The sequence below is a fragment of the Doryrhamphus excisus genome, linkage group LG20, assembly GCF_037039965.1.
Source record: "Doryrhamphus excisus strain RoL-2023G ecotype Guam linkage group LG20, RoL_Dexc_Guam_v1.1, whole genome shotgun sequence".
Lineage (NCBI taxonomy): Eukaryota > Metazoa > Chordata > Actinopteri > Syngnathiformes > Syngnathidae > Doryrhamphus > Doryrhamphus excisus.
The window spans coordinates 5,508,005-5,521,616 of NC_136376.1; the positions used below are offsets into that span (position 1 = coordinate 5,508,005).

Below are 13,612 nucleotides of genomic sequence, written 5' to 3' on the forward strand. Positions count from 1 at the left end.
GTAGTCTTTACCCGTCCTCAAATTAGTGACTCCAGTCACTTTGACTGAAATGGCCTGCCTTTCTACTTCTTTTATTGCAAAACATTTGCGTGTTTATTGTGTAATGCTGCTGGAACCAGTGGTTGCATTCGAAACACCCTTCAGGGTTTACGTATGTGGGGGGAAAAAAAATCAGGTTTTGAGGGCCTACACAAAGTTTGCACATGACATATTGAATAACCTTATGTCAATAGTCATTTCTATTGATTTGTTGAACTACCTTGAGGCTGCACATATGTTGTGTTAGAGTTGGTAGAATGAGATAAAGTAGTATTGCAGAGATATTCTGTACTTGCACCGGACTTTCTGTCACTTCTGTGCAGGCAGGGTGCTTGAAGGACTCTGTGCAGGGGTGGGGACGAGGACAGTGTAGCAGACAGGTTGCTCGGCAACCTTATCACCTTTGCTGCTTGATCACTAGCATCCAACCATGCACCCTTTACTGACACAAGCTCAAACCAGTTAAATACCTACACATACTTACCCATTGAGGAAAGGGTACAGAGGGTACTGCCTGATCTCTGCTTGGGAAAAACCAACCAGGTCGTTTCAGTTATGTAATATAAGTGTTAAAAATGACTATATACTGTACTACCAGTTACTGTCTTTTAAAAGTAATTAGGTATATCACGATATGACTCTTGTAGTGTGTTACTATATTCTGCACTACTTTCACCAACTTTTGCACCAACTGCAAAGGTAGGACCAGTACTTAACTTGAAAACGATGATGGCCAACACAAATTTGAAATAATAATATTGAATATTAACAAATTCATTCATTCATTCATTCATTTTCTACCTCTTTTCCATATTTATGTATAATACTATTCAATAATAATATTGAAATGGACTGAAAAAAAAACTAACATTAAATTCAAATAAAATCCAAAAGTATAAAAATATTTGTACAATTAAAAAAAAAAGAAATAAATAAATTTGCTGGAAAAAAATAAAACAATAAAATATTAGAAACAAATAAAAATAGTTAAATAAAAAATTGAATTAAATGAAATCAATTAAAAAAATAACATTTCACTTTTGGCCCTCTTCCAATCTTTGATGCTACATTATGATTGACATTGTAGGCTGGCCGATTCGGCATAAACAGCGACAAAAAAGTCAGAAATTGATGTTAAAAAAGAAAAATACACTGGATTCAAACAGTGGAGCAATGCATGCTAAGGTAGTAAATTACATACAAGCTTTGTTGTCTGGACCGGGCATAATATTACAAAGTTTTATGTGTAATTGTGCCACTTTTGTAACAATACTAACAAAAGCCTTATTTGCGCATCGGCCTACGATGGAGGTTTGTACACAAAGATGAGAAAGACCATGTTTGTTGCATCCCACAAACCTTTTATGTGTCAGTAGACCTTTCTTTAGTCGGAAGATTAAACATTGAAAAGAAACAAACCATAACTTTGAAGTGTCGTCTTGAAAGGGGTGTACACTCCACCACTGGTGACACTTCAAAGCCCCAGAGGAGCGTTTGGAACTTCCGTCACCGAATACGGCGGCGGCGGCGGCACATGCTAGTTTTTAGAAGCTAGAGTTGCCGGCAGCTGTGAGAACATTCCTCTGCAAATGAGAAACATGCAAACAAACATGCAGGCGGCCCACACCCTGCTCTCACGGAGCAGCAAGTCAGACTCTAGTAATACTGTTCCATGCCATGTAGCATTCGCTATCTCGGGGACAAGTTAGTGAGACCTTCAGTGGCTTGCTGAGCTAACTGATAGTGTGTGACGCCTGTGGTTTCCTGGAAGCACAAGTTGTTTTATCTGTTCTTGATGGGGGGGGCTAGTCTACATTTCTGTTTTTAAAAATTATCCCCACTTGTGAAAGATTGGTTTTATATCAGCCAGGAGTGTGAACGCACCTCAAACGTTAATGATCAAAGTATTTAAAGCATTAGTGTCCATTGTCAATGTGCATCAATAAATGCTAAGTTACATTTTACCTTTGTGTTGGATGCAACACAGCAAATTAGTGTTCTAACTAATAGGGGTGTAAGGGTACAGCTGCTTCCCGTGCTGACTCGGTACTACGGTCATGGAACCCAAAAAGATACACTACATCATAATTTACAAGGTTTCATTGTAGTAAAGTGAAACAATGCAGGTACTGTGAGTACAACACCAAGATTGTCTTGGTTTTGGTTTACATATTTTACCTGGATAGTGAAATGTTACCAAACAACGGAAGTGTCTCCAACCTCTGACCTCTTATCTGTGTTGCTGGTCATGACTCCTGCTAGTGAAAGTTTTTGGCATGGTTCCACAACTCCATAACTGAATCTCCACTCCTGTGCAGGTACTGTGAGAATAACACTAAGAGTGTCTTGGTTTTGGTTTACATATTTTACCTGGATAGTGAAGTGTTACCAAACAACGGAAGTGTCTCCAACCTGTGACCTCTTATCTCTGTTGCTGGTCATGACTCCTGCCAGTGAAAGTTTTTGGCATGGTTCCACAACTCCATAACTGAATCTCCACTCCAGTGCAGGTATTGTGAGTACAACACTAAGAGTGTCTTGGTTTTGGTTTACATATTTTACCTGGATAGTGAAATGTTACCAAACAACGGAAGTGTCTCCAACCTGTGACCTCTTATCTCTGTTGCTGGTCATGACTCCTGCTAGTGAAAGTTTTTGGCATGGTTCCACAACTCCACAACTGAATCTCCACTCCAGTGGCGACTATTTCCTCGCCTTTCATGTCCACTTGTATTTGATTCACGAGGAAATGCTTGACGTAAGAAACACTTCCCGTCTTTCACTTTTAATGCATATTGTTTGAGAATTTGTGATTATATGTCATTAATGAGCAAGTCATGTTCAATGCCGCTTATCCTCATTAGGGTGCTGGAGCCTATCCCAGCTGTTTTTGGGCGAGAGGCGTGGTACATTCTAGACTGGTCGCATTTCATTCCAATGCTAACCTTTTTGTGTGTTGCTGCCATTGGGCTGTTCTCATTCGTCCACATCCTTTTAATAACTTCCTTCGTGAAGCTGATGAGTGGTTACAACACACCCTTACAACACGCGGTTGCACACTTCGTTTTACATCACAAGTTGCATAGATTTTTTAAAAAAAGTAAGAGTGCTTACACTTGGACTGATTGGAATCTAATTCTGCTTCCATGTTCTCCTTTTTTGGTTGTGTTTACCGGAAATTCCCTTCTGGAATAGTTCACATTCTTCCAATGCATTAAATATTTATCCAAGTGGTTGGAATGCTTAAGCATGGAACGCTGTGTCCTCCACCCTCATGAGGCAGCAATAACAGCACACAATCATTATCACAGTCATGGCATTCTTTCTTTCCTGATGATACTCAGTTCTTTGGGTGTGTTTTTGCTAACAACTTCACTGTCACTGCGATCACGCCGCTTCCAGTAAGACACCACGTTTTGTGTGTGTGTGTGTGTGTGTGTGTGTGTGTGTGTGTGTGTGTGTGTGTGTGTGTTGTCACAATAAGACAACGTGGGAGCGTCGTGTTCAACCTTTCTCACCACAAAGGTGCATTGAACCTGTACTGAGCACACAAACGCCTGAGCCTGAGAAAGGCTAACAGGCTATCAGGTGACAGACAACAACACTGTGGGTTAACATTAGTTTTGTGTTGCTAAAAATAAATTTTATAACTGGTGGGCCACCCTTTGCAGCAACAACTGCAATCAAGTGTTTGCGATAACTTGCAATGAGTCTCTTAAAGCGCTCTGGAGGAATTGTTGTCATTCAGTCACATTGGAGGCTTTTCCAGCATGAAACTCCTTTTAAGGTCATGCCACAACATTTCCATAGAATTCAGGTCAGGACTCCAAAGGACCAATCCAAAGTCTTCATTTTTTTTTTTTGGTGTGTTTGGTTTCAGTTTGTTTCAGTCTGAGGTCACAAACAGATGGCCGGACCTTCCCCATCAGGATTTTTTGCTACATTTATCACAGCAAGTGTTCCGGGTCCTGAAGTAGCAAAACAGCCCCAGACCATCACACTACCACCACCATATTTTAACGTTGGTTGGATGCTGTTGTGGTGTCTTTTATGACCTCTTGGATGGGTCATTTTGTTTGGCTGGCCACTCCTGGGAAGGTTCACTATTGTCCCATGTTTTCGCCATTTGTGGAGAATGGCTCTCACTGTGCTTTGCTGGAGTCCCCAAGCTTTACAAATGGTTTTATAACCTTTTCCAGACTGATAGATCACAATTAATCTCAGTTATATTTAAACGGGGGGAAGGACGGGATCACCCCCCCCTTTTTGTCATGGTTTTGTCTGGTTTTTATTACACAACTTATTTATCAGCAACATAAAAAGGTCTACGCTGATGTTAGGATGAAACAGAAGTAGGCAAGAAGTCAGTCTTGATTCTGGGGTTGGCATGACGTGTTATCATCACCACGCCCATGCACAGGGAGCCTTAGTAATAAAAAGTTTCATATTTCATCATTGATTAATGTTGAAATTATTTTGATCGTAAACAATGACGTGTGACAAACACACATGTAAATATTTTATTGTTTATATAGTCTTGTATTACTTTTCAAAATTCAATTTAATACTTCATGTGGGAGGATGTCATCATACTATCTGCACTTCCTCCTCTCACCTTAAAGTTGAGGTCACCACAACACACACACACACAGAATTACATCAGCTTCCAGTCTGTTGCACACATTCTCAGGAATTGAAACAGGTATTACATGGCAATTTAGCTAAAATAGAGAAGTGTAAATCCACTTTTCTTAAAGCTTCATGTCGAGAGTCCAATAAGAGCATGGTGGCATAACTTCTTTGACTTCCTCAGTGTGCACATGAAAATAAGATGAATGTTCCGGCTTGTGACTCAGGGCTGCTTTTAATAGCATCTGCATATGGAGAGGAAGTTAGATTAACACACATCTCGCCTTCTAATGCTATTTTCACTCTTTGTGTAGAAGACTCTTATATACTATAATTACTGTTGCATTACATTTAACTGATGCTCATCAGTACGCGGGAGAATACAGTAACTGCAAATGGTGTACCTCCATGGTTGACTACTGGAGCACCATTTCCTTACCTTCACCTCCCCAATGTGTTATATACAGTTTTGCATATATTGTTTATTGTTTATATCATCCACATTCTTCCAATATATTTTTATTTATATATTATTTTATATAATCTACCCATCCATTTTCTATGCCGCTTCGCAGGGATATGCTGGAGCCTATCCCAGCTGACTTTGGACAAGAGGCAGGTTTATATATATTTATCTTTTTGTTTTGGTTTTTACACTTAATAAACTTACATCCTGAACACATAAAATACTCAGAACCTGAAAGAAAAGCTCAAGGTGCACCTCAGGGTTTATTACCGGAGCCCTGCTTTTTCCCCCCCCAATGACTTTTACATACTGTATTACTGTATATATACATATATATTTGTATATAGTTCTCAGAAGACCTACATAAAATGCTAAATGTTAAAAAAAAATCTTTCCCCGACATTGATGGCTGCCTCGGGGTTTACAACTTGAGCGCTACTATTACCTTTTGCATATTTTACAATTGTGAGTGTTCATCATTGTGTTCGATGCATATTTTTCTTACAATATTTAATGGGTGTGGCCTTTGTCTGAGGGCAGGGCCTCTTCGAGAAGCATTTCTCAACCTCGAACTTGCAAGAATGAAGAACTGAGTGTTGAGGAAGTGGCACACCAGTGGACTTGACGGCTTAGCGCAATGTATCCTGGTATATCGAGGAACAATATTGCTTTATACATATGTTGGCTAAATAAATGCGGCCATTGGCTGAAAAAGTCATGTGACTAACATCCAGCATTCTGTCCTTCCATTATGTATTTCATATTGAATACAGATCAGTGCAGAACTTGTGTTAAAACATGATTGTTTTTTTCCCAATATAGTATATATAGTCATTGGTTTATGGTGCTATAAAAAGTATGAAATCTGCCTAGCAACACAAGTGGCATAGTGGATTAGTTGCTTCTGTTGCTCCTCAGAAAATAAAAAGGCTGATAAAGTTTTAAAAGGAATACTTTTTGTAATTTGTAATTTACAACTACAATGAATTAGAGCCCACCTATGAATAACATGATTGGCTGTTACATAACGGGGGCGGGGTCACATCTAGGTCTCCTTAAAAAAAAAAGTCCTCCAAGTTGCAGGTGCCGCCAATTTCATTCAAAATTATCCAGTCACGTGATTGCACCTTGAGCTAATTGGCCAATGAATGACGATACTTTCCATTCATGGGGGTGGATGGGGAGGAGGGACTTGTGGGCGTGGGTGAGCAGAAGTGGATTTTTCACGCTGAATGGTGCACTTCTGAGAGACGTTTGAAGACGCCACGCTTCTGCAGCCTGTGAGACTCTTAGCAACGAAAATCATCACAAAAACTTTTTGACTTGGTTTCGGATGGACCGACGGGGTTCCCCAACCCCATTTTGGTTTAATCCGTCAGTGCAAAAGTTAACAGAAACTAACTTCGGTTGCATTTTCTAAAAAAGAAAGCAAAAGACCCTGCAAAGTTTGGGGCCCAAAAGCTACCGGGGATGTTTGGGTAAGTCCCGCACTTGACTCTTTTTTTCAAATGAATGAATTAAATGAATTCACCCACTACTGCAGCCTTCGAAATGAGGAAGCGGCGTCTAACTTTACATTCAGTTTTGCAACAAAATAATTATACACTCACAGAGAACTATAAAATCATAGTATATGTGGTGTCACGCAGGTTAGAACACCCTCCCTCTTTTTTTACTTGTTTATTCAAAAACTCACATTTCTGACCTGTGCTTAGCTACATAACGTGGCCCTGAACGCAACACCTATCAGCTGATCGCCTCCCACGTCACAGGCATGATATCCCCGCGTGCTTCCTGCTTGAATCCTTGTGATATTCTGAGAATGTTTTCTTTTTCTCCCACTGTGAGAAATTAAAAATATGGCTACTCTACTATTAAAGCTGCACACTAGAAGAGGAAAAACGCTTCAGGCCAGGAAGTTACTCGGGCATGGTGCGTTTAGGTGTTGTAGGAATCTATTAAATATACATAAATACAACAACTAATCGCGTTTTTGTGTAAACGTATTGCAGAAATACAAAAAAAACATGTCGATTTAATTTGTTTTCTTTTCCAACTTTGCATGAAAACATAATAGCAATCTGATGCTTTCAAGCCACACAAACAGAAAAAAAGTTGATGCTTCCTGGACGGGTCCAAAATAGGATTAATCAAATATATACAGCTCTAAGGGTGTCCTGCTCCCTAACAACTAAACTGAATACAAATAAGAGGTAAATTGATTTTCTGTTAAATAATTTGGCTGCAGGTCCCCCCCCCCCCCCCCCTTCCCTTGTTGGACTGTTCACACTTCCCACGGTATTTGACCGCATCAATTCAAGTTCTTTTCCTCCTGAGACGACAAGCAAGCATCACTGCTCAGGCTGAGCAGGATGTGCCTTTTGAAATGACTAAAAGCCAGGTGGGGCTTAGCTGTCCCACTTTGCTCCATTCATTTATTGTGTGTGTGTGTGTGTGTGTGTACATAGACATTACCTGTGTGTGTTTTTAGACATGCTTTATTTAAACATGATTGTTCTTTGACATGACATTGTTGGTGTGTGTGCGCCATTTCCTCCTTTTTTTTCCCTCCGCTGCCAAAAGTGCCAAGTGCGCATGTGTACTCGTTTGAAACCAGTAGAGTTCTACTCATCTGACCCTGGGAAGGATCCAGACTTTAAAACCAGTGTTTTAAAGTCTGAAAACCAGAAAAAAACAGTTTTTGTTTTTCTGTAACATTTAAATGATGTATGTACTTCATAATAATTGGACCGTTGGTCCTTCCATACTTGGATGTCCTTTTTTAAAAACCAGTAGGGTTCATTTTTTTCCTGGTTGAATGGTGTATGTGCCTAATCATTTGACCTTTGACCCCCAAAACCTGGTCATTGGTTCTGGTTTTCCTTTTGAAACTCTGACCCTTAAGGTTCTGAGGGTTCTTAATTTCACTTACTTGACCATTAGCCCCCAAAACCTGGTCCATCTTGGGTCTGACGTCCTTTAAAAATGAGTAGTTCTTATACCGACCCATTTGATATCTAACATGCTTTAAAATCAGTAGTGTTCCTTACCAACCCAAGCAGACGTGGTTGCTTAGCGATGCAAATGGTTGCTATGCACAACACGCCAAGTTCAAAGTCCCTGGAAAAGATGAGATGCCATGCCCGTTACTATGCAGTGATTCTTCCTTCCTGTCTCCCTGCAATGGAAAGACCTTCTGCAGACTTTGAAGGCCTCTATTACGGTTGCATGGTTTAGCATCGGCATATAAGACGCAACATAACATTGATGTAAAATGAGTAGTCGTGTATACCGCCAACACTGACACTAGTAACACTTCCTCTTGTGTGTGTTTTTATTAGGACACGTTGCGTAACAAACCTTCATCATCTCCACTTTTCAGGAACTGGAGATGGTGTTGGTGCGGTGGCGGCGATGAGCCAATGACTTTTCGCGAAAGCTTATCAAAATGATGACATCTTTTGTACGTGCAACCAAGGCCTCAGTGTCACACTTGGAGTTTAATTTGTGCAATTGTTGCACTACTACTTTATGTGCTACTATATTATTTACTATACTTTTATTATTTAGGACTACTTTTACTCCTAGAGGTGTCATGAGGGCCGCCATAAATCAATCGGACTGTGAACCATACCATCGGTACGATGAATGTAATATGGAAGTGGCAGTTTGCAAGGTAATATTGGAACTGCACTTTAAGTGCACACGTTAAACCTTGCAATCCAACCGACCTGGTGTTGTCAACGTCAGCAAGTGACGTGTGGCTGTTTTTTTGTTTTTTTTTCCATCAGAGTTGAACAGCTGTGTTTAGAAGTTGTATTAATTCTACATTCGATCAAAGTTACTTAAGAATTGTCAGATATTTGGCCTTGGCTGCTCCTCGTCGCTAGTCGCTTCGTCTAGCGTACAATCCGGGTGTCTCAGTCGGCAGGATGGTATCCCCATAACATTTGCAATTGCCGTGGAGACAAAAATATGCCTGAAGTCCAAAGAATCTCATTGCGATAACATAGCCGTTGCCATGGAGATGACCGTGAACAAGCGGCGATCAACAGGCGTCTGTGAAGATTCCAGAGCGTCTCACTGAAGCAATCTCCTGTAGTTGCTGTAGCAGTGGCCTTAAAGCCAGTATTTCATGAAACGCTGCAAATGTTTGACAGACAGCACAAATTGCCTGTGTAAAAAAATACATGTCACAATTGCCAATTCTGCAATTTTACAAGTGAAAGATGACATATTAGAGGAAATTGTGCTTTATCATATTTTATTATCATAGTTTATGTAGACTCCAAAAATGTTGGCTATTATTGTGTAGTGTCAATTTGTCGGACAATAAACATTTTAAAAAAATTAATGCTAAAATCTTTGTCGTTTTGTTCTCATGCATAGTCTCATTTTGTGAGTTGGCTGTCTCATGACCCCTCATTTACTGCTGTATAATTTACTGCTACTTTATTAGTTGAACGTATTTAAGCTGCAGATGCTAAATCACTTTGTCAATGTTTGCCTTTAGCAAACACGCTTTACATGTTTTTGCAGGAGGTCTATCATGAAAGCATCATTTTCCTTCACTTGTTTTTCCCCAGTCATAGTCCAGAGACCCACTTTTGGGTCTTGGCCCACAATTTGAGAATGTTTCCATGCTCGGGTTTGAGGATACTTGGCTGAAAATGTTGAACCACTGACCCACAAGGTTCGGGTGAATTGTTCATAATGGGAGCTCTCTGTGGCAGTGTGAATACTGTACTTGCATATCGAGCTCTGCTGCCATCTGCTGTCTGGATCTGAAAACTGCACCCTGAAGAAGAAAAAATCCTCATGAATCATTTGCAGTATAACTTAAAACATAATTTTACCTTTTGAATATATTGAAGCGCCAAAGAACTGGAGTCTGAGGCGGGGTGTCGAACTCGGGAGCGAACTTTATTCTTTTACAGGACATTAACTCACATTCCACTACGTGAGACATAAAAACCAACTCTATAACTGCAACAACAAGAAAGCTTCCTTCCCTCACACTCATACTTCCGGGTGGCAACTAGTCCCGTATCAATAGTTCCGTGGTGAATTATGTACCAGCAACCTAGCACTACAATATTTATGTTTTCTATACTTTAAGACGTTAAACATTATCTGTTCGTCTGTAATTTTATATATTTTGCTAATAATATAATAGTAATATACGTATATATTTCCAGTTTAGTACTTAAATAAAAAGACAACGAGATTTAAGTCTTAATCTTGAAAAAACATTGTTTTCCTGTGCGTCCTTATGTCTGCCACAGGGGGGCGGTGTTTCTCAGTCTGCCTCCATCGTCTCCCATTGGGATTTGATACTCTTGATTGATTGGTGCCAGCTGGCTGTATTGATTGATACTGATTTGTAATCATGTGTAGACAACAACAATGAGAGCTCGGTGAGAAGCATTCAAGGCTTGGTTCACACAGTAAGTGTGTATGCGGTGTAATAGTTATTGATGGTCTTAAAGGAGCAGCACACCCAAAAAAGAAGCTATGCTGTGATTGTATGCTTGTTGAATATGAAGTCGACGATGCGTTCACTGTCATTAAGTACTTTTGGGTATATGTTGTCTAAAATCTTGTAGAGTGGTTTGATATGCGTGAGTGATATGGAACAGCGCGTTTTTACTGTGCATTGATTTTATAGTGGCAAAAACACAGAACTACATTACTAGAAAACTAATGAGCATGCGTTTTTGTCGTAGCGAGTCCGCCATCTTGTGTAGCACTACCTTGTTCTTTGTGACTTTCGACGTTTTTACTGATGGTTTGAAATTCTGGATGCGACAAGGCCTTAAAATGCCCAACTGTGTGGCTGTAAACTTGGCTTAATTAGATAATTAGCTTAATTGGATAGTCAAGAAACTGTTATTAATTTCAATTGTAGATAGTATAAGAGAGATTGACCTGTATGTTTTTATCTTAGTCTCTTTACGTGTTAATTGCTACATTGTCTTCATGGAGGCCAACGTTTGACCCCGAAGTAATGCCTGACTAAAATAAACGGTCAAATACAAGAAAGCACATTTACTCTCATCCACATTCCAAATCTTTTCTTTCATGTTCATAATCATCAGTCTGCAAGAACAATTTGTCACTCGCTATTTATCTTTTATTCCCATCTGCTCGCCTGAATGCTGTCTGTCTGCTTCCTGGCATCCCCCGTCCAGTCCGAGACACCAACCCCACCATGAGTCACTCTGACCAGATGTGACTCACCTCCTGGGGAGTCTAAACACTCTTCTTACAGAGAGACGTTGCCATTGTTCTTCTAATTACACCCCCAACACGCATCACTTGGAGCTGTTGTCCAGCATCTGGGTGGACTTACCCTTCAGTCTGTGTGGTCTTATGGGATGAAGTGTGTGTGTGTTGGGGGGGGGGGGGGGGGTTACGCCACGCCACGCCACCATTATTCAGACCACCAAGTGTGAGGCAGGTGGGAATATCCTTGACTTCTGCTGACTCATATATTTTTTTTTTTGACTCATGGTGAAAGATGACCTCCTGTATGTAGAACATCCAAAATAACTAAATCAGGGCTATTCAACTAGTGGCTCACGTGCCTGTCAATGACATCACAAAGATGTTCCTGTCATGTACAGGTGTGGTTCTCACCTGGCCATCACCCCTCAATAACCAGCATTCCCATACATACAGTATCATTTATTATTATTATATTGGGAGTGTTTTCAGGTGAGCTGCAGTGTTGAGACTCAGCAGATATCTGCAGCTGTGTGTTGCACGGACGGAACGTTAAGTCTCCAACTCCATGTCATTACTCTCCGAATCGAGCTTCGCCCAGAAACGTCACAGTGCAGACCAGAACGTGAGGTGCATTCAAAGACGCGCAGTATGATCATTACATACATTCTTTTTCCCTGCCTCCAAACAAGCAGGAAGAGAGTTCAGTCTGTGCATTGGTTTCAGCACCTTGGCGTGTTTTGTTCCATAGATCGTAGAAATCATATTAGTAGATTGAATGTAGGGGTGCTGGAGCCTATCCCAGCTGTCTTTGGGCGAGAGGCGGGGTACACCCTGGACTGGTGGCCAGCCAATCACAGGGCACATATAGACAAACAACCATTCACACTCACATTCATACCTATGGACAATTTGGAGTCGCTAATTAACCTAGCATGTTTTTGGAATGTGAAACTTCAAAACTCCAAGAACGGCAAGGGTGGGACTGAACCAAGGTCTCCGAGCTGTGAGGTCTGCAGGCTAACCACTCGACCCCAGTGCAGCCTTGCATCAGAAGTTGATAAAATAAATATAAAACCATGTACTGTTTGGTACGTATATGTATTGTTGCACCCTTTGTATTATGCAATATGCTAACTGGTGGACCCTGGTCTGAGTCTGGACCTTGATATTTGACCCAGAGTACCCCTTAAATGTCCATTCCATCCTTTTTTTTTTTAAATGAATCAAAAAAGAAAATAAAGCCTTCTCTCTTGGGATTAATGGGAAAAGGGAAGTGGATTCTATGTTTGTTAGCCTGCATGCCACTTGACCTTTTCTCATGCCCAGTAAACTCTCTCACACACACACACACACACACGCACGTAGAAGTCATAAGCAGAGAGCAGTAGGGTGCGTTAGAGGAAGTTGGAGATGACTCAGCGGAACCACATTGCTGATGTTCTTCATTCTTTCTCTCATCTGCTCGTCCTCTCCATTCTTTCCTTGCTCTTCACTCATCTCACCCTCCTCTTCCTTATGATTCCTGATTTCCTCCAGACTGACCTTGGGAGACGTGTGTGTGTGTGTGTGTGTGTGTGTGTTGATGTGATTCCAAAGATATGTGTGCAATGTGTGTGTGGGATGATGACTCTCCACCCTCAGTGATTAAAACATTCCCTTTCTGTCTGTCTGTCCTTTTTTTCCCAGACTTTTTTCCTCCTTCAGTCTTCAGTGAGGAGCCGAGAGTGAAGAGGAGGATGAAGAGGCACAAATGGTGAGTGAAAAACACATTTTTTTTTTTTTTTAAAATACACAAATATTGAAATATTTCAATATACTGTAGAATGTACCAGAAGAGTGAAAGCCAAGCAGTGGCACTTTGGTTATATAGAGGATCTTTGACTGGTTTTCGCAGTAGATCCTTAAACGGCAGAGCACTCCTGTTATATAGACAATCTTTGGCAGTAGATCAGCAAGAAAGGAAATGTGTACAATGTTTTAATGTCCCCAAACTTTCCTTACGTTATAAAAACTCGTTTTTGTGTTTCTGTGGCGTCTAAATTTGTCAGCAGGCGTGTGACCGCTGATATATTTGGGTTTTTTTTTTTTTGTAAGCGGGGCGTGACGCGAGAGACATGCTGGTTGACCATGTGACAGCTGATGAGGTCATGTGGTCTCCTACATTTCAGCCCATTATGTCATCGTAGTGGTGTGTTTGTGTGTGTGTGCAGTGTGGGAAATCATCTGTTCCACACTAAAACTGCGGCCAAT

At 40.7% G+C, this 13,612-nt stretch overlaps 1 long non-coding RNA gene across 1 annotated transcript in view; it reads left to right on the top strand.

Moving 5' to 3' along the window:
• Positions 1-6,316: 6,316 nt before the first annotated feature.
• The window catches only part of LOC131107756 (uncharacterized), a 59,013-nt gene continuing 51,717 nt past the window's right edge, over positions 6,317-13,612 (top strand). The window contains exons 1-2 of the long non-coding RNA XR_009120327.2: positions 6,317-6,612; positions 13,049-13,115. This is a non-coding gene — a long non-coding RNA (uncharacterized LOC131107756). The remainder of the gene's footprint in view (positions 6,613-13,048; positions 13,116-13,612) is intronic.